Source organism: Passer montanus, unplaced genomic scaffold (genome assembly GCF_014805655.1).
Source record: "Passer montanus isolate IOZ18808 unplaced genomic scaffold, ASM1480565v1 scaffold95, whole genome shotgun sequence".
NCBI lineage: Eukaryota > Metazoa > Chordata > Aves > Passeriformes > Passeridae > Passer > Passer montanus.
In genome coordinates, this window is record NW_024374923.1 from 205,020 (window position 1) to 225,179 (window position 20,160).

Sequence of the window (20,160 nt, forward strand, 5' to 3'; positions counted from 1 at the left end):
AGCAATAGGAAAACCCGGAGACAAGGAAAACTCCGTCACACTGGAGGCCTGGGTTTTTTTATGAAGATACCCTATGACTACATAGGAGGGAGTATATTTGTGGAAAACACTGAAGTACAGTGCTGTTATCAGAGAGAGTGCTACAGGAACTGTGAAAAGTAACAAAATACAATTGTACTGAAAAATATGTTTGATGATTTTGTAATGAGACTATGTTTAATGACACTCTATTCTATTCTAGTACTGCTTTTTCATAGAACAGTTCAAGGAGCTTCAACTAGATTAGGTTGCTCAGAGCCATGTTCAACCTGGCCAGGAATGTTTCCAGGGATAGGGCCCCTACCTCTGTGGGCTACCTATTCCAGTGTTTCACCATCCTCATTCTAAAAAACCTTCTCATTTTAGGAATAAAATTATTGAGGCTCCTAGAAATCCCTGGGGGGAGGACGGGTAAAAGGTCTTCTTTATGCCTGTTGTCCTTTCATTTTAGACAATGGCACTGCTAGACTCTTTGGAAACTCTTCCACAATCACCTGCACTTGCATGTCCTCCCCATATCATGGCTCCAGAGCAGATGGAGATTTTTCTTCCAATTGAGATGTTCTTTTCTTTTTGTTTTCTGTTATGGTTTTCATGCTGATATGCAAGGTTAAGGTTTTGACTGAAGGAATTAGGAGCCTTGACAGCAAACATATAATGAAAGACAGAACAGTTTGGAACTGTTAAGTCTGGAAAAAAGGCAACTTAGGCATATGACAAGGCTGACAAACGTAAAGTAGTTTGGAGCAGGCATATAGGAATCAACAGTTTCTTCTTATCTTAGAAGGTAGGAAAAATGAAGGTACAAGACAAGTTCAAGACAGACAAAAAAAAAAAAAGGCTCTCCACACAGGAAGATGGAAAAATGAGGAACTTCTAGACAAAGGACACCATGAATGCAAGACTTCTGAAAAGATGCTAGATAAACAGTTAAATAATATGTTCTGGAAGTTAGTCAACTAGCAAATGAGAAGGGGATCACAAAAAATGTCTTTACTGAGCCAAGGATGGGAGACTGTTAAGAGATTCTCTGACATCTGTGCTTGCCTCTTTTAAATATTTTAACTCTTCTGGAGAGCTTGTTTGCAGTGCATGGTTATGACTGTCAAGCTCAAACTCCTCCCTGGCACATGACATATCTTTAAGAACACCCAAAACCAAGAGTGGAACAAGGCTGCCCTCCATAGCAGAATTGCATAACAAAATCTACAGACCATTCCTGTTTCTGAGAAACAGCTCTAATGGGATGAAGGCATTATGCTTGCATGAACTGATGCATCCCTCTCATTCAAACGTCCTGTGGTCAGTAAAATGTGAACTCTTTGAGAAGATGTAATATTAATTTGTGACTGAAATACATGTCTGCATTTAGCTCCACTTATCCTTCTTCCCAGACAGGGAGGTAATCTGGATAATTTTCCCCCTCTTGTATATGTTGCGAAATGGACACCCAAAATCTTGTATTGCCTATATGGCATTATTCTTCTCTTGGACAAGGGCCACCACACACTTTCCAGGTCTGCCCTGCATTTTGTAGATTCATATATCAAGTTCAAGGGTCTCAGGCTTGCAAATTCCTGACTGTTAATTCTGTGACGTAAGCACAAATCTCCTCTCTCACCCTTCTGAGTACCTGAACAAATAAAGACACTAACTCACAGAATTGTTTGTTCCTCTTACAAAACAAAAATCTTCTTTTTAGTTTTTTGGGTGTTTTTTTTCTTTCCCCATCCCTCTATATGTGAAAGATACAGAAGTGCCAAGGCTTTCCCTTCTTCCCTTGTTGGTGTTTCACTGTATGGAACATTAACTTGAGATGAGCTCAGACAGATGCTTTGCTTAAGCAGGTTCTCTTGATCCTGAACCTGGGAACATTTGAGTTAATGGGAAGTAGTTAACACTTAGGCTTGATGAAGTGAAGCAGCAGTTTATGCTGCTGAGCAATCTCTGGGACAGATACTCTGCCATCAAGGTGGAATAATATATGGGCTCAGACTGCTCAGATTTTCTCAATGGAAAGAAAGAAATCTATGTTATAGCCACAGTAACAAGAGCAAAAGTTTAACCAGCTTTTCATTAGCTGAAGAATTTCTTCTTGATTGAACCTGGTATTTTGTGTAACCATTTCCTGTCAGCAGAAACACTCAGTCCATGGGATATATGCTTTGGTAACAGCATGAGGAATAGTTAGCCAAGTACATGGGTGCCCTGTTCCTTACACTAACACTGCTTCATCCAACTTTCAACAGGTCTCACAGCCTTTATGTACCTCATTCGTCAGTCTAAGACAAATAATACCAGGCTGAATTCAGAGGATCTCGTGGGGCTTAAGAGCAGTTTGCAAAAGTATGCTAGAAAAACTTAACCAAAAGACCTTTGCAGCTGCAAATTCTATTAATTCATTAGGCCATGAAAATACTGAAGTGATCGCTACTATTGTTTTTTCTACTTAAAATGCAAGATGAAAAGGGAGATATCTAAATTTGCTTGTGAAGACAGGGTGAAGAAGTAACAATTTAATTCAATTTATGAAGAAAGTGGGAAATATTGCCAATGAAAGATCTGAGACCAAGCAACTCGGTGTGCCAGCTAAATAGAGTGGCTGAAATTCTGCACCACAGCACAACACTATTGATGTGAAAGAATTTGGTTCAAGTACTGCAAAAACTGCTAAACTGGCAAGTAATATACTACTGGCTCTGAAAGATGCAAATTCACCTGAGGTGTTTATGGAGGTGCAGTGCTATGTATCAACAGTACACAAATAATGGAAAAGAGTTACAACATTTGCAGGATTGATAGAAAAACTGAATCTTCAAATTCAGTGTGCCTTAAAAGTTCTGGTACAGTCACAGGTCCAAAGGAGTTTTTAAGTGACAATTAAACACATTCTTAGAGAGTTTCACTGAATAGAACATAAAAGCATTTCAAAGGTGAATACTCACTGGAGGCAGGAAATTTTCTTCCAGCTGTATTACAAAGACTTACCAAGATGATTTTATGTACATTTTGCAACTTGCATGGCAAGTGCAGGCAATTTTCTTCTGAGATGCTGTCAAGCCAGAGGATCTGTGAGTAAAACAGTGATGACAGATGTGGAACTGCCGTTCCTGATTCTCTTCCCTCAGGAAATCTGAGGCAATTTGCAATAAGGTTTAAAAAAAAAAAAAAGCAGCCCTCTAGCTTGTATATGACAGCTTCTCTAGAATGCTAGATTTTTCTTTTGACATAGGCACTATGGATCGGTGGGGCTCAAAGGAAGGTGAATCTCACAAGGTTAGAACCAAGCAGCTGCCATCTCTGAGCTGGCTCACCAATAGTTAGAATGAGGGCCAAAAATAACTTCAGGCTATGATTTTTGGTCTTCTGATGCTGGAAAAACTACTAGCCACCAACACAGTTCAAGGCATAAGATAAATTCATCCTTGTCTTTCTGTCTGTTAAATCCAAAGCTCTTCCTGCCTTTCAGGCTGCTGGGAAGTAGCAGTATCTGCCAGGGATGCTGTTCATTGTATGCTATTCAATATTTTTCTTCAAACACACAATACAGGGGGGGAAAGGCAAAAACAACTGAGATAGGAATGAGAAACCTTCTATCAGCCTTGTCTTGCAATTCCTTTCCAATAAAAATCAGCCACACTCAGCTCGGTCACTGACTGCTTTCTAACAAAGCCTTGAGCCAAACACGGAGAACTCAAATGTCCAAAGTGCTGTCTGGCTTTGGACTGAGACACAGTAAATATTCAGGATTTCTGTAAGAGAAAGGAAATAACCAAGCAGTCTGCACCATGCTCCCTTCTTACATAGTGGAAGAAGACAGCAGACCACGGAAAGCCACTTTCTTGAACATTAAGCCCACCATTTTTTTGACTGCTTTCTACAAGATTTTTGTCAACCCTGTGCCTAAAAAACTCTGCCTGCACAGTAAGCCATTCATTTTTACATTGTGTTCAGTATATGATACCATCTCATGCATTTCTTGCTTCAAGTGCTTCTAACAATTTTGAGAAGAATTTGCTTTTCCTGTTATAGAAAAGGTCAGTACTTAATATTCTTAATTTGTTATTGGTGGTTGGCACATCCAATGCCTCCTGTGGAGATAAATGAATGGTTTGATGACCATTTATATCCATAACACTCTCACAAACTTTTCCAGACAGGAGAATAGGACAATGAAGAGGTGCAGGAAGGGACTGAATCATCCTCTCAAGTCTGCAAAAAGCTGGTCACCAGCTACACATGGGATAACCAAGACAGCATAATTTTATAAGAGCACTCAACACCAAACACCTGGAAGCTTGCAATATCCACAGTTCATTTAAAATAGTAGCTTAAATTAAGCAAATCAGCACTTCCATAGGACAGCAGAGTCAGTATGTGTGGCCAATCCTCACAACAAATCCAGCCTGATGAAATGTAGTTAGATTGACTTCTCCCCCAGAATCACTCTCTTTGGAAGTCAGCTCTAAAAAGACTTCACTGATGCAATTTGTTGGCACTCTGTGGGGAGCAAATGTACTTTTGTTTCTTGTCAATGATACTGATTTTTTCTCAACGATGAAGTACTCTCCTCTAACTCGTGTGAGCCTTAACTCTTCCTCAGTAACAATACTACAGAAAAATCAAATTCCTTAAGATCCTATGTCTTCTCCCCTTCTTCCCTCTTTCCTATGTATAAAATAACTAATACCCACTCATATTCGCTAGAGCCACGTAAACATATGTGCAGGTTGGAAACAGCAAGCAGCAAGAACGGGAAGGTAATGAGTGCAGTTGAAGAGTGAGATTATTCCTGGTTTGGAAGGTGATGTTAAAGTTTTGGTAGGGCTCACAAAGCCAAGAAAGGCATAGAGGAGTGGGAAGGTCAATTATCCTGACCCGTGGAAATGGAAGTCTATTTTAGCGAGTGTGTGTTGTTAGATGGAAAGGGACAATGTGACAAGGTGTGCAAACAAAGAGATTCTTTTGGTCTGGTAGGTAAGACCTTGGCATGGACACAGAGTTTAAGAGTGAATGAGTAGGATGTACCAGTCTGAAATGTAGGAGGATGTATCAATCTGAAATTTTTGAGATTGTTCCTGCAGAGATATCAAGGTTCCAGCTAAAGCATTTTCCAGCAGTTTCGTTCTTCAGTTCCTGAGGGAAGCACAGTCATGTACTTCCCTAGTTGCCAGTGTCTGTGCTTTCCTCACAACTCCTTTGCATTATGTCCCAAGCTGTTGTTGCTGTCTAACCCCTGAACACAATTCTGGGCAGGAAATATTCTGTCTCTGACAGCACAGTATGGATGTAACAATAGGTGCCTGTTGGTACTTGCTGTCCAAGGTAGGACTCATGTACTTCTCCTGAATGGCTTCGTCTGATCAGAATTTCCTAAGTTCCCAGCAAAGGCTCTCCCAGTAAAGGTTATTATAAATAAGGTTCAGTCAAGTATGCAATTAGCCAATGATTTTTGAAACAAATCCGAGAGCTGCCTCTCACTCTGAAAGTTCCTTTGGCATAAAGGCTTTCTAGAACTGCTTTTTGTGAACACATGGAAACAAAGATCAAAAGAATACTTTAATGCCGTTACAGGCAGTTGAGCAAGTCAGAAAAACAGAAAATGAAACTAAATCAACAGGGGAGCCGATGCCACACAGGCTGTGTTCTGCACAGCCTGTGAGCCTCTTCACCTGCACACAGCAGAAAAGCCACTTACACTAGGTCCCAGCAGGGTGTCAGAAACATCAAGCATATCAGCAGTGCTGCTAATTCTGAATTAAATATAGCACAGCTTATTCTCTCATAGCTAACAGAAAGAAAGCCTGAGAAATCACTACATCCTCTCTAGTAATATGTGAACCATCCTGTTGCTGCCAGCAGGAATTTGTGACTGACCTTCAAACCTTCATCCCCCTTTCCTCAAAAAAGAGGAAAACATCTGAATAATGGTGATTATGTCAGAAATTGATAGCAAAATACTCATCTCTGATGTTTTCTGGCTGTGTTTTTGTAGTTATATCATGTATCGGTACCTTGTGTATGTTACAGCCTCTCTGTAATACTTTGACAACCGGTGCTAGCAAAAATCCAGGTGCTGCTGAGTTCATCGCAGCTCCCTAGCAAATACATCCTATTAGAAAGCTACAAGGATTTCTACAGTTCCCTCAGACTGTTCATGTACATTTAGTGCCACGACTTTGTATTAAGTTAAAATAATTTGGCCAGTATTATATCATCTTTGTTCACAAAGAAGAAACTAGAAGACAGTTCAATAACATGCTAAATAAACTCTTAACTTTAGTAATTCAGTTTGGTTGCATCATTTTTCTTTAAGCATATATTAAACAGGATGAACTGATGATGTCTTACTTGGCCATTTAACACAGAACTGTGACATCTTCTTGCTACCAGAGCCTCAAATGTTGTTAAAATCTCAATGCCAATGACAAGGTCATCAGAAGGAGCTGTCCATGACCAAAACTGCCTTTTGGCAATGCCCAAACAGGAATCTTGGTCATGATGGTGGTGGTGGTGGTAAGAGGTGTTCAACACATTGCCAGCCTGTGATATTCACAATATTATTTAAAACTGTTTTTTCCAGGTGTTTGGTGAAAGCTGTGAGAAATACAAATGACTTGCAGAAAAGGCTGGAGTTCTATCAGCCCATTTTTCCTCTATAGTTAATGTAAGGAAATCAAATAGTATATGGGAAAAAAACACATGAAAGATGGCCTAGGGGAGGGTACCAAATAACCTGTTCCTGAATATGTGCTGCCATGCACATATCGCATGGCATTGCAGCATAGACAATCAGAGCCCAAAGCCCACATCACCAATCTCCAGGCAAGATGTGCTGAAATCAGGGTTTCTGTTTCAGTTTAAAGATTTATATACTTCATATGACAAAGGAAAACAAGAGCAACCTGGAATCTCTCAAGAGGTAGAGAACACATATATAAAAAAAAAAAGAGAAACAACTGACTGAAAGAAAGAGAAACAACTGTTTTTTTCTTAAAAACCAGCCGAGAAATTGCTCAATGAGAGGAGACAATCAGCTCAGTTTTTTTGCAGATTTCTTAATGGAGTAGCAGGTCATGCTCTGCAATGCCCAGAGCTCTATGGCAAAAACAACAGTTGCTTTTACATTTGACCTGTGGACATGCAGGAAAGAACATCAGCAGAAATGCTGCACTCCTGTTTAACCACAGAAAGCAGGAGATAGCAGAGACAACCAGAAGGTATCAGCTGTAGTCACTGCAGTGAAGAAACTTCTCTCCCCCTTTAAACAATGCCTGTCAAATTAGTATGATTATTGGATATTATGACACTACAAATAACAAAATGACCTCACATATAACACAGGAAATCATAGAAAATTGGATAAAAGGAGCTTTTCAAAGCTAAAGAAAGAAGTAATAACAGACTGTACAGACTAGGTCCTGCGTGACAAGCCAATGGAAAACAAAGCCTGAAATAAAGTAATGCCCAAACTGAAAAAAATACTGCTAGGAGACTAACCTGAAAACTTTTAGCAAATTAGCATACACAATAATTTATTTAAAAATCAATTAATTATATCTATCTGGATCAAAGCTGATCAGAAGTTTGTCACTTAGGCAATTTCATGAAAAAATTGTACTTCGGTTAAAAGCAAAGCATTTGACAAACATATAGATTGTGACAAACCCCAAACCATTAAGGATAATCAGTTTTTATGTCACAAAGGTATTTCAGCATTTTTGTTTGTGCATTTCTCTCATGATCTCATAATTTTGCATTTGGCTTGCTGAGTTCTCCTGTGGCTGTAGCTGTAATAGCTGTTCACATTCCCTGTTAAGGATGTTGTTTTGCCTACACTTGCCCAAAATGTAAGCATATATGTTTGTGCTGTAAGTAAGAACTGCACAATGGTTTTCAGCTGTAGCTACTCACTTTCCCCACACCAATGTTCCTCCACCCCAGCATTAATGCTCTCCAGAAGGATAAGAATTTGCCAGGTCTAATACATCTCCCATCACTATCAGCTTTACACAGAACATAGGGATACCACTTCCAGTAGCATCCTAGTAATACCCTTAAGAAATTAATGGCTCTACATTGGCCTTTCCAGGATATTTAGCAACTGAAGCCCAAAGAAGGAGTAGTTGCTTTGCACCATCCATCCCGCTGTAGGATGAAGATGTGACAAAGAACTAACTTGCGCTTGGGAGGGTGGCAGCAGCCTCTCATACAACAGTGATGCATATTTCATATTTGCACGAAGGAGCAGAATTAAGATTTTGTAAGTTATCTTAATGACACCATGCCTTTTTTGAATGGTTGGTTATGCAGGATTGCTTATAAGCTGTGGAAGGAACAACCAACCATGAGTGATGCACTCAAATGGTACAACGAGTAGGAAAGAGAGGGAGGACTCTTGGACTGTCATGGACTGTCAATGATGCCGAAAGCCTTTCAGACTGGGTACAATCTCACACAGCTGTGGTGATAAACATCATATTCCACCACAAAAGAGTGTGCCAAGAGACTGTCAGAGGTGAGTGTCATGCAGCAAAATCACAAGCACCAAATGAATCCATGCCAGTGACTACAAAGTCTATGGCAGGCAGGTTTTCTTCACAGAAAGAGGTGTCAGCTATATTCTGTAATGCAATCCACTCCTAGCCAGCTTTAGAACAAGTCCAGTTTTCAATCCTTCCAGTCTGTTCAACTTATCACTATGATGTCACCCAAAAAAGAATACAAAAAAACCAACCAGCATTTATTTTGATGTGCTCCTAGTCTCTTGATCTCTCCCCCTCACCCCTTCCAGAAATTGCCAGTGAAAGTGAATACTTGCAGTGTTTCTGTTCCTTAAAGGGTTTCATGCTTAGCAGCAGGCACCAAAAAGGTTCAGTTCTTGCTCTGATCCTGTGTTTATACTGAGCTGGAGGTGATTTTAAGCCATCTTCCATATTTGGGGTCTACTCAAAGCTGAGTGACCTAAGGGCAATCTACTGATGCTCCATCTCTGACGTCTACAGAGAGGCCCTTTTGAGCCTTGAACAAGAACAGCCATAACATTCTCCCTCTCTGCCTCACAAGATCTTGTGCTGAAACTCTGTCCTGCCCACAAAGTCACAAGGGGGCCTTACTGCCACTGACAGGCCTAAAAAACAGGAATACAGACAGGGAAAAATCCCATTTCCCTTTTCAGGCTTTTTGGATAATGGACTCAATTGCCTGAAACAGTAAAAGTCTCCCCTGAGATACATCACCAGGCTAAAGGAACACCCCGATTCCTCATGCCTCAAGAAGTAGTGCCAATGAGCAGCACTATGAAAGAAATGACAAATTGGGGAAAGCCTTCCTTAATGGATGCTTAAAAGAAAAAGAAAAGAGAGAAGGGCCACTTGAGGCACCTAAAGCTGTTAATAGTGACAAGACAAGAAGGGATTTCTGGTTAATCAACATCAAGGTCAGAGTCCTGTGGAATAAATTTCATATACAGTGAATAACTCACACAGAGTGATGGCATGTTTAGCATCAACTCTTGGCAAAGATTTGTTTGCTTAATGACTTTTCTCTTTTTTTTTTCAGGCCAGCAACCTTTGACTGAAGAGAGTTTGTTAAAAGAGCTAAATGTCACTGAAAATGTGCTGTTAATCCTACTCATCAACAGATGTTAGCCACGAAGTGATAATAAAGAGAAAAAAGAAAAGACGTGGCTCCAATCAGGATTATGCTGGGTAAGTGCAGAGACCCACATGACTCTGTAGCAGGCGGCTCTCATACTGGTATTCCAAATACATGTCACCAGCCCTGGTTTTGCAAAAGGGCTTTGATGTTCGTTTGCAGATGGATACACTGTACTTTTCCTTTGGCTTGTGCAAACAAAGAGAGGCATTTTGGTTTTCTTGGCAAATACTGTCAGATGTTTTATGCTCAGCAATAAAAATTAAGTAAATCTTTGATATTACAAGTCTTCCTCACTTGAAACAAGCTTGGCTCAGCTACTGGTGGATGTAAAGAAAGAAACACATAATTTTTTTTCTAGATAAAGAAGTTTACAGATGTCTGTAATGTTTTGAAGATCTCAGCATTTGCTGACTTTAATGATCTCTGTGGAAGCTGTTGGGAAGCAAGAGTTGGGGAAATGAGCACATTAAACCAGCCTTGAGATCTTCCCAGATTCTGACCTTCGCTGCGCACATCCCTCCTAAATCTAAGTCGTCTCATTGATCAATGTAATTAAGTTGTGAACAACTACTCTTCTCAAGTGAAGTTTGCTGCTCTGATTTCATGCTGGAGAATGCTTGGGCTTTTAAAGGCTTGTATGTTCATCCTCATTCAAGTTAAAAGCAACAAAACCTCACATCTAAGAAAAGTTACTGCTCTCCCATCCGTGCTAACCACCCTGTGTTCCATTTTTTCCCAAGGAAAAGCACAGTGTAGCTACATGAATATTTGTGCAAGCTTTTAGATTTACTTTTTTTAAAAAGATTGGAGTAATTTTGAGACACCTTTACAGATCCACTAACACTTGGTTTTAGTTTTGGTTTTATACCAGCTGCTGTTAATAGCAGTGAGGCAAATATGGCAATTTCTTTCATGAGGAGAGCAACAGCTTCTCACATTCAAAATACTCGGGAGAAACCTGTGCAAAGTTTGTGAACCTCGTGGAGCATTGCCACTGAGGTGAAATGGAAGGTATGAAGTTCCAACTCCCTCTTTCTGAAGCTCTCAGATCTTCCACTTCTCCTTTCTGGAAAGCCTACAAAATAGTTCCTGGTTTTATGAGCACTGCACAAGGTGTAACAGAATTTCTACACGACCATTTCAAAGGTATTGCCTCTGATCTCATGAAACCATGAAAAGGACCACTTTTTTAACCTTCCTGTTGTGGCTCAAATCAAGCAGGGATTTCAGCTGTGTGCCTGTAGGTGGTTTTGGGCGTTTTCCACAAGCATCTATCATTACTATAGAACTATAGCTAGCACTCTTTGAAATTAATTCTATCTAAGGCTTCAGCAACATAGTCTGGAAAGGCTGCGACCCCCAGTAATTCTGTATGTTCTAAAATTGCTTCTTAGAGTTTCATCATTCATGAAACCATCCAAAATTCTTGAAAATATAAGACATGACCTCACTCATCACCACTGTATCATCTCAACTTCTCTTATGTAGTAACAATACACATATATGTGTGCATGCCTCCAAATGTACTTTTTCATAGCAGCACACCCTCAGCAATATTGTTGTGCATTTAAATATATATTGCTTTTAAATTCTTAACACAGATGTGACTAAAAGGATCTCTGGTAGCAGAGAAATTAGATTGTGAAGTCAAGTGAGAAAGCCAGAAAATACAAAACCGTTAAAATCACATTTTCTATTCAAGGAGGGCAGAGTTTGGTCTTCTCTTTTCCAGTATTAACTCAGGACAACTTTATTTCAGCCAATGAAACTTAAGGAGTTAAAAAACAAAGCAGCCAGAACTATATGTCTCTCCTTCCTAGAAACTAAGAGTCAACATTTTAAAGCATAAGTTTCTCTTTTCAGTGGTTTTGAGCATTTGTACGTGTCTTGAATACAGACTGCCAAAGGTTAATAGTCATGATTACTTAACAAAAAATATGTTTAAAGTAGGCTAAATTCTCCTTTCATGACGTTGAGATGTGCTCAGTAATCCTGGTTCCTGAAGAAATTCGTGGCAGCTCCAAGGTAACTATCACCATCTCATTTCTTTACTCAGTTAACTATTAGGAGGAGCACTCTCCAGTTTATTCTACTTCTTGTTTTTCCCAGGAATTACGAGGTAGAAAAGGACATATGGAATCTACACATCATGTTAGTTGTGCTTACAAAGATATCCTCCAATGTTGTCAGATATTCATAGGGCACATTTCCTTTCTAAAGATTAAACCTAGGATCCACAAAATTCTTTCATATGTTTTCCACGTGCTTTCCCAGAATACCCAGCCATATTTTGGTATGCATCACAAAGAAGCTAAACTGAGGGAAGGATGGAAAGTTTCCATCCTTCTCTTCTACTCTTTAGAGACATAATCAAGGATTTGATTTTTATGTTGCAATTCTTTAAGCAGAAGAATTAAACTAAATCCTTTGTACCTTGACAGAAACACCAAACACAAAGTTCTCAGTTAACCCTGTATGGACAGAGTAACAGGGTGGGCTTTATCACCACACACTGCTCAGCAGAAATAAAGCATATTGTTCTCCCTGTTTATCCACCCTCTCTCATCAGATGCCAGGAAATACTTAAAGAAGGAACAGCTATGCTTGTCATGAGCTCTAAGCAAGCAATTATGTGAGCTAATTTTTGCGTGTAACAGACAGTGTTATTCCTATAGCTACTGAAACCTACACACAGGCAAATCTCACAGGTATTTTGTTACTCATGCCTTTCATGCTGTGTTGCTCAGATGACACTGCAGAAACTCAGGATAATTGGTGGGCAACTTCACATTTGATACTTGGGATTGTAGTCACTGTCTGACAAAGCTGGGTCCCTCCACAACAGTGAGTTAGAAAGTGATTTGCAGTCCACTGCAACACCAAGAATAAAGGGCTGTGCTGTCCTTCTCTTGCTACCCTTCATATCATTAAATCAAACATTCACATAAGGTATTTAGGACCTGCTTGCCAGATTGAAAAGGTAGATGTTTTTTTTGGCTCTCCCAGCAGAGCTGAGCCCTGAAGTGAAGCCAAGACCTGTAATCATTTGCCTTGGCTGAAATAAAAATAAACATACCCTATACTGTATGCACTTCTGAGGTAATTACTGCCATTAGATCACAGCCTGGAAATGAATTTTAAACCATGCAAAGAGACCAAATACAAAAAAACCCTCTGTTAAAACCATGTCAAATGTCCAGTTATAGCACGTCAAAGCAAGAAGGGCTCAACTGAAAGAAGGAGCTTTAGCTGCAGCCCACCTTGTCAGACCCAGCCACAGCAATCCACATGGTAAACTTAAATTCTCTCTTGGTAGGGACTGGCCCACAAGCCCAGCATCAATGGGCTAGGAATCCCATTTGAGGTACTATTGCCTCTAGCAAAATAGACATTGTGTTCCTTTAGCACTGCTTAAAGAGCGTGTTACATCTACGTGTTTGCCCCTCTGCATTCCTTAATTTCTCTCCGACTGCCTGTCTCCACTGCCACACAGACACTTACCAGCTGAGCACCACCCAGTCCAACCTCATTTCACCCAGTTAACTCCTCCCAGACCTCAATAGTGTAAAAAGAGAGACTCATTTCTTTGTAAGGATCATTGGAAAAGGACAGAATATACCAAAAGGCTGAATTGATTCCAAGTTCTCAAACAGCTTGCAGAACAGCTGTCCTGGAATGTCTCATCACTGCTCTATTTCAATCCACTTTCACTCTTCACAGTTGTCAAAGAGAAAAAATCCATCCTGCACTCCTTCAAACACCAAGGCATGGAATATCCACAGGAGATCATGAGAGCTTTGGATCCTGGCTGCCCCAGGGAGGGAGCTGTCCTGCCCCAGGGCCTCCCTCTGAGTCCCCCACTGACCATATCTCATACGGGTGCAGCACTCAGCATTTCCCACCAGCCCATCACCAGGATCACGTATAGCTCTGGCTCTTCAAGCTCAATTCTGTAACAACTCTCTTCTAGAGCCAGATTGGAATTGTTGCACCATTCCAGCCTTTAAAAGCAATAAAGAAATGCTCCTAGCTTGGCTGACAAAACCACTCTGTGTGGCCGCATTGGTGAGACTGGGACACTGTTAGGTGTGTTTGCCTTTTCCTTGACCTTGCTGTTACTTTGAAGCCATCCGAGGCTGCTGCTCAGAGTGGCTTCAAGGCCCTTTGTTAGACTTACTGCCATTGACTCAGTGACAGCAACACGATGTCTTTAACTTCTGATTCAGAAAACAGTCATTCAAATAAAGGATACATTGACAGCCCATTAACTACAGCAAAGATTGTTGTTGCTGCTACAGTTTCAGAGAGACCTATTTAAAAATAGATTAGGGTCTTGGAAGCCACTCAGCTTATTCTGCCTTTTTCCCCCTCTTCTCTGCAAGACAAGTTACCAAACCAAACCTGGCATTTGCTTCCCCTCTGATCTAGTTACAACTTCATTATAGCAATATTGGCCAGCAGCAAGTAACTTATTAAATAAATGCCCTTTAAGTGCTTCTACCTGGATAGTTGATTCAGATAACAGAGAGATAGAGGAAAGGAAGGGCCTGGCTTTGCTCTGCCCATTTTCCACCTTCCCTTGTAGTATCAGGGCCAGGAGCCCATTACAGTTCTTCAGGAACAGGTGAGCAGCATCTCCCAGTGCTGCAAGCAGAGGTGAAATTATGCAGCTCTTTCAAAGCCACATTGGCCTTTACAACAATCTTAAAAAAACCCTTCACTCTAATCATCCAGCATTTATTCTGTGCACCCCGGTGAATGTGGTTTTGTAGGAAATATGTTTGTTTGTATGGATGTATTTATTTGCTTTCTCAACAAAAAACAGCTCAATCTCTGCAAATAATTTTTCAATGCAAATTATTTGGCTATATTTTTACCCCTCACATAGTTGACAATGTCACCCTGAAGCCATTATCATGCCCTACCAAGAGACAAGAGCCCTCCCTGCCTGCAGAAAGAAGAGAGCAAAAGGTTCAGGATAGACAGCTTGACACAGTGTGTCACCACAAGGATGGTGCTGGCTTGGTGAAGAACAGCATGGATACTTTTAGAAAAAGTAGAAAAAATCCCAATCTTCTGAAAGAAATGTTCCACTTCATGTGCTTAAAATAAACAAGATCTGCCATAACCACTACACTACACGCTTCTGGGTACAGCTGCCTCTACATCTCACCACTCGGTGTGCTACAACTGAATTCGAAGAATAGCTAAACATTTAATGAACTTACAAAAGAGTGATTAGTACCTCCAGAAAACACCAAGAGACCTAATACCTGTCAATATCATCATTAACCACACAAATAACCACCACTACCCTTTTCCCCCACTCTTGCTGTGGGAAGCCACCACCAGCAGAACTGTCCAACACAAAGTTTGCAGGAAGCAGGTGACTGTTTCTGGCTGTTTCACAATGACGTGGCTGGAGATGACTCAGCTAGATGGGATTTGTTTGTTTGTTTGAGTGAGGTATTTTGTTGTTTGAGTTCTTTTTAAACTTTGAGGAATAGAGAAGTTTTACAAAGGGATTTGAAAGCAAATTATAGTGAATATTTGACTCAACCTAAGTGAGTATGTATAAGTATACTCAAAAGCTGACAGATACACATTTATGTTTACCATTTCTTCAGTAATGTTTGACATGAACAAAAGCTTAATTTCAAGCACAGTAGCAGATGAATGCTCAAAGTTCATGACACACATCTTAAACTACCAGAACTTGTGAACATCCACAGGCCAGATCAATTAGCATGCTGCTTATGGCATTGCAGAAGATCCCATCTTGGTTTCTCATTAGTACTTATTTCTCTGCCCAAGATCACAGACCTTAAACACATAGTCATCCAAAGCAGAACGCCTGTCTAATCTGTCATTAGATTCATGAGATATGAAATGTATTAAATTCATGAGCCCTGACTCTTCTGTCCTCTAAAAATACAAAAGTACAATAAAAACTTCACTTTTTTTATAATTTATAAGCATCATTTGAGGTAGTCTTGTATTAACTTTGATGTTTTCCTCCTTCAGTGATGTAATACACCGAGCATCTACTTCCTCGACCAAGAATTTTGAAAAGATCACTGTATTATTACAAGAATGTTTACTTGCCATCTAACCTCACTTTAAACCAAACATACAGTGAGGATTTCCCCTTACAAAGAGAAATTGTTAAACAACCTTTTCCTCAGGCCTATAATCAACCCTTTAAATCAAACATGAATTACAGATTTTCATTTATCAATTGATCCACTGTTTTTTGGTGGGTATTTTTTTTTTCCTTCACTTTTTTGGGTGCAGCAGATAAAAGACCCAGTTGTACTATCATAGCCCATTGCTTTGTAACCAGACTCTGCATGATAGAAACATTCCTCTTTTTTGTGAAGGGACAAGAAGGAACAGAAAGAGGGAAAGTTAAGATTTTTTCCTCCCTTGTTTTCCTCTTTGACTTAAATTTTATTGTTGTCATCATTTTGAGGCTTTAGGAGGAGGGTAACTGGAGGTTGTTGTTCCTATAATAATCTTTGAAAGGCATTGTGTAGGTGGGTCAAAGAGAAACCAACTTAAAAACTAACAACTTTTGAATCTCAGCAGCCAAAGTTAATGTTGACTAAGAACCAAAAAAAGAAGGGGGAGGAGGTAGAAAAAAAAAAAAAAGTGGCCCTACAGAAAGCAAGGGCCAGCTGAGAGATCTAGAGGACAGCAGGCTCTGAAGGGGCAAAGCTGCTCCTTTTGATGTGGGAGGTCTGCAAGTAACCTACTGGGACACTCCCTGGGCTGGCTCATTAACCATGTCACCAAAGCCCCCCAAGGTCCAGAGAATCATAACATTATCTCTGACATTACCACACAGATACAAGGTTCCTTAGGCAGTCTATAAACATGCCTGTACTAACCAATTCATCGTGGTTTGACACCCCTGCAAGAGCTGGATGCCCTTTAGTGAGCCACATGAATTGCCCCAGTCATTCATCAAAGTTTCTCAGAGTGCATTTCACACAGCATTAAATTTAATTAAAGCAACATTGACTGCATTGTAATCCTCTGGAGGCTCTTTGTCAGAAGGAGCTGGAACACTTTCTACTTAAACATCTATTGTTTAGGTGGGATTTTTTTTCCTTCTTCCGTTGTCTGAACCAAAGTGATTTGCTGCCTCTCCCTGTTTTTTATTTAAAAACTCATATGTCACGAAAAAGTTCTATCATACAAACAGAAACCCCAGCCTGACATGCACAGCTCCCATGCTCCTATGCACTTGCCTGCAGATGCTGGAGAATATGGAAGACTGCTCTAAAACTGACAGACATGTTAAAAAACAACCCTTGACACACACAAATGAAGATTAGTAGCAGAAAGGATGTGTGCAGTTAAAGGCACCTGTTTGTCAGCACACATCCCCATGCATGTCTTCCTGCCTTGGTGCACCAGCCAGGGGCCAGGGTCCCCTCCCCTCTATGCTGGAATGAACGGTGGCTCCAGACGCGTTGAGCGCTCCGGAGTCCAGGCCACCTTGGCCAAGAGCAGGGGCTGCACCAGACCCTCACAGCAGTGCAGGGTTCTAGCAGTGTGCATTCTTCCTGGTGGAGGAAGCACCAGGCAGAACCCAAATCTCTGAGTCTCTCTTTTGCCAGGTTTGCTCATCCACACTGGAATCCCACTGGTTTCATTTACCTGCTGTTTTGTTGACCCCTTCTAGATCAGCATCAAAAGACAAGATTTTTTTCTCCAACCTAGCTGTCTCTTGGTCCTTTCTGCCATACACCAGCAGTGTAAAAGCTCTATTGTTCTATTTGATGTTAGTCTGGGAGAAGACACAATTCTCAGAAACATAAAGATTATGCCAACACTGCACTATAGTGAAAACAGATGGAAGCACAGTCTTGCCCAAATGAAGATAGCTGTTGCACTCACTTTTCCTCCTCATGATCAGGAGCAGTTTTTGAGAGGTCTTTCTCTGCATGCAGTAGGCAGAGTGAGATCACATACCTTCATGAACAACACAGGTGAAAAAATCCTTTGCTGTTACAAATGACAACTGCAGAACAGACTAAGGAAAATCTATCTACAATAAGATTTGGTGGCTAAAACACTGATATTGCTATCCTACTCTTCTCTTCACTCCTTATAACTTAGTTTACTTGTATATTGAGGTGATGTTCCAATTTTAGTCTTACCAAATCATTTGGGGTCACAAAGACAACTTCTCAGTCTGTCTACTACTGATGTATGGAGTAGCATCCTCCTTGCTTTATTATCCAGCATGTAATCTGGAAAAATCAATCTCATTATTATTATTGCAGTGGCCTGGAAGCGTCAGATCTTTCTATTTCTTTGTAGTTTTGATGAAGAGAGTAGAATAGAAGGCATTCACATTGCCATCATTCATGGTTATTAGTAGAGGAGGAAAAAAAAAAGAAAAAAAAAAGAAAGTATAGTTTTGTATTTCTGCAAAGGAAAGCGACTAAGCAATTCTGCCCAAAAATGGATTTGCTTAGGCCTCGAGGTTTCAAAGGACCTGGCAGGGGGGTCTTGGGAGAAATTCTGTGTTATGCTCAGCCAAGATCAATGTTATTGTTTATCTCAGAGAAGTATTTATTTCCAGTTCTCAGTACTTCTCATGGCTCCTCATGTGAGATCCTCTGCTGCCATGCCATCATGGAAATGGTTCCACAAAATAATGGGAGGTGCTGAAGAATCAGATCATTTTCTTCACAGGATGCACCCATCTATGTCACAGACTCAGGGCACCACAGTGTCTACCACCTCAGAACTTGTTTCTCATTGCTTGCCAGGTCTGAGATTTAAGAGAAAACCCAAAAAGAGATTCAAGCTCTACACAGATCCCAAACCTCAGGGCATTTCACCCAGGTAAAAGTATATTTACATTAAGCAGAAGTGATATGAATTTAAAACCAGAATTGCTTTTTCCAAGCTGTAGTCTGAGAGCTTATGCAGGTCCTCAGCTGATGGGAACTGAAGAAGGTTTACAGAAAGTATGGAGAATTGGCATTTGGCAGCTCTGGAAGAAAGAGTCTCTGCTTTTTATCTCCCTATAACTCTGCCCTAGAGCTAAAGGAAGGAGAGAAATTTATGTATCCAGACTAATTCAAGCAATCCAGCCTCACTACGGTGCAAACACAACTTTTCCATTCTTCATATACACTCACTGAGAAGAGAACCTTACTAATGCAACAAAGTAAATTCCCCTAGAAAATCTCAACATTCAAACTCAAGAATTTTTGCCTTAGAGAAAAACACAGCTGAGGAAAAAACAAATAGCCTCTATTCTTTAATGGCTTTTGCAGGAATTTTGCCTTGTGCTGTTTGAGTGGAGCAGAGCTAAACACAGAGCTGAAATAAAGGTACAAGTCCTCCATGTCTCACACACACAGAGGCCATCAGATAGCTGTTAATGCTGCTCTGGGGTGCTACCATCTGCAGAGTGCTGCATTAGTTATGCATGGCACGCTGATTTTACTACTGTAATTGCACACATATTCACACCCCCCATCACAGCCTTGATGGTAAAACTTGTGCATAACATTATACTTTAGACGACCTCCTGCTGACTTAGAAAGAAAAACTCTAACTTTATTCTACTCTCCCTTGGTATTTACTTCAGTTTCCCTTTCAAGCTTCTCAAACACACAATAAGCTTTTGATTATCAGGGTTTTAAGTGCTCCACTGGACACCCAGTGTGTATTTATGAATGGAATTAATAAAGAAGCAATCTGACTCCATCAGGGGAGAATTTTCAGCTACTCTTAAGTGTCACTGAGCAACACAAGTAGAAACTGAGACAAGCTAGAGGCCTCCAGCCTTCATTTTTTACATTTATTTAGTCACATCCAGTAAAAGTCTTAGAAATTAACATTCGTCATATTAGAATCTCTGCACAACCAATTCATTTAATGAACTGAAAAAAATGTTAGGGGCTACATACACAAACAATCCAAACTGTAAAACTACTTGTGCTGCTAAAGAAATGCAGTAATATTACCACTCTTTAAGACAAATAATTTTGGTTTTGGTTTTCTCCCTCCTCCACAAGATTTTTCAAGTCATGTTTTCACCCTTTTTTGTTGTAATTGTCAGTGAATTCTCATAGAGATTCTTAAAGTCCAGATTGCAGATAACTTATAAATAAATAATGAACTCAAATGAGTTGTCCCAAATAAAAAGAAAAGAAGAAGCGGGGAGGGTATGTTAAACCTTGCCTTGACAATTTACACTATTGTCCTTAACATTAAGGACAAGTATTTTGTCCTTAACGTTAAATACTCATGATGTTTCAATGAAAGTATTTATAAACATATCTAAAATCAAGCTAGTTCTGTTGCAAGATACTGTTTACTGTCCTGAGAACAGCAGCCTACTCACAGCTGAATTAAGTTTTTTTGATGCATGAGAAATCGGGAGAAAAAAAAAGAAAAGCAAAAGGGAGGTTGGGACATTTCAGGCACAAC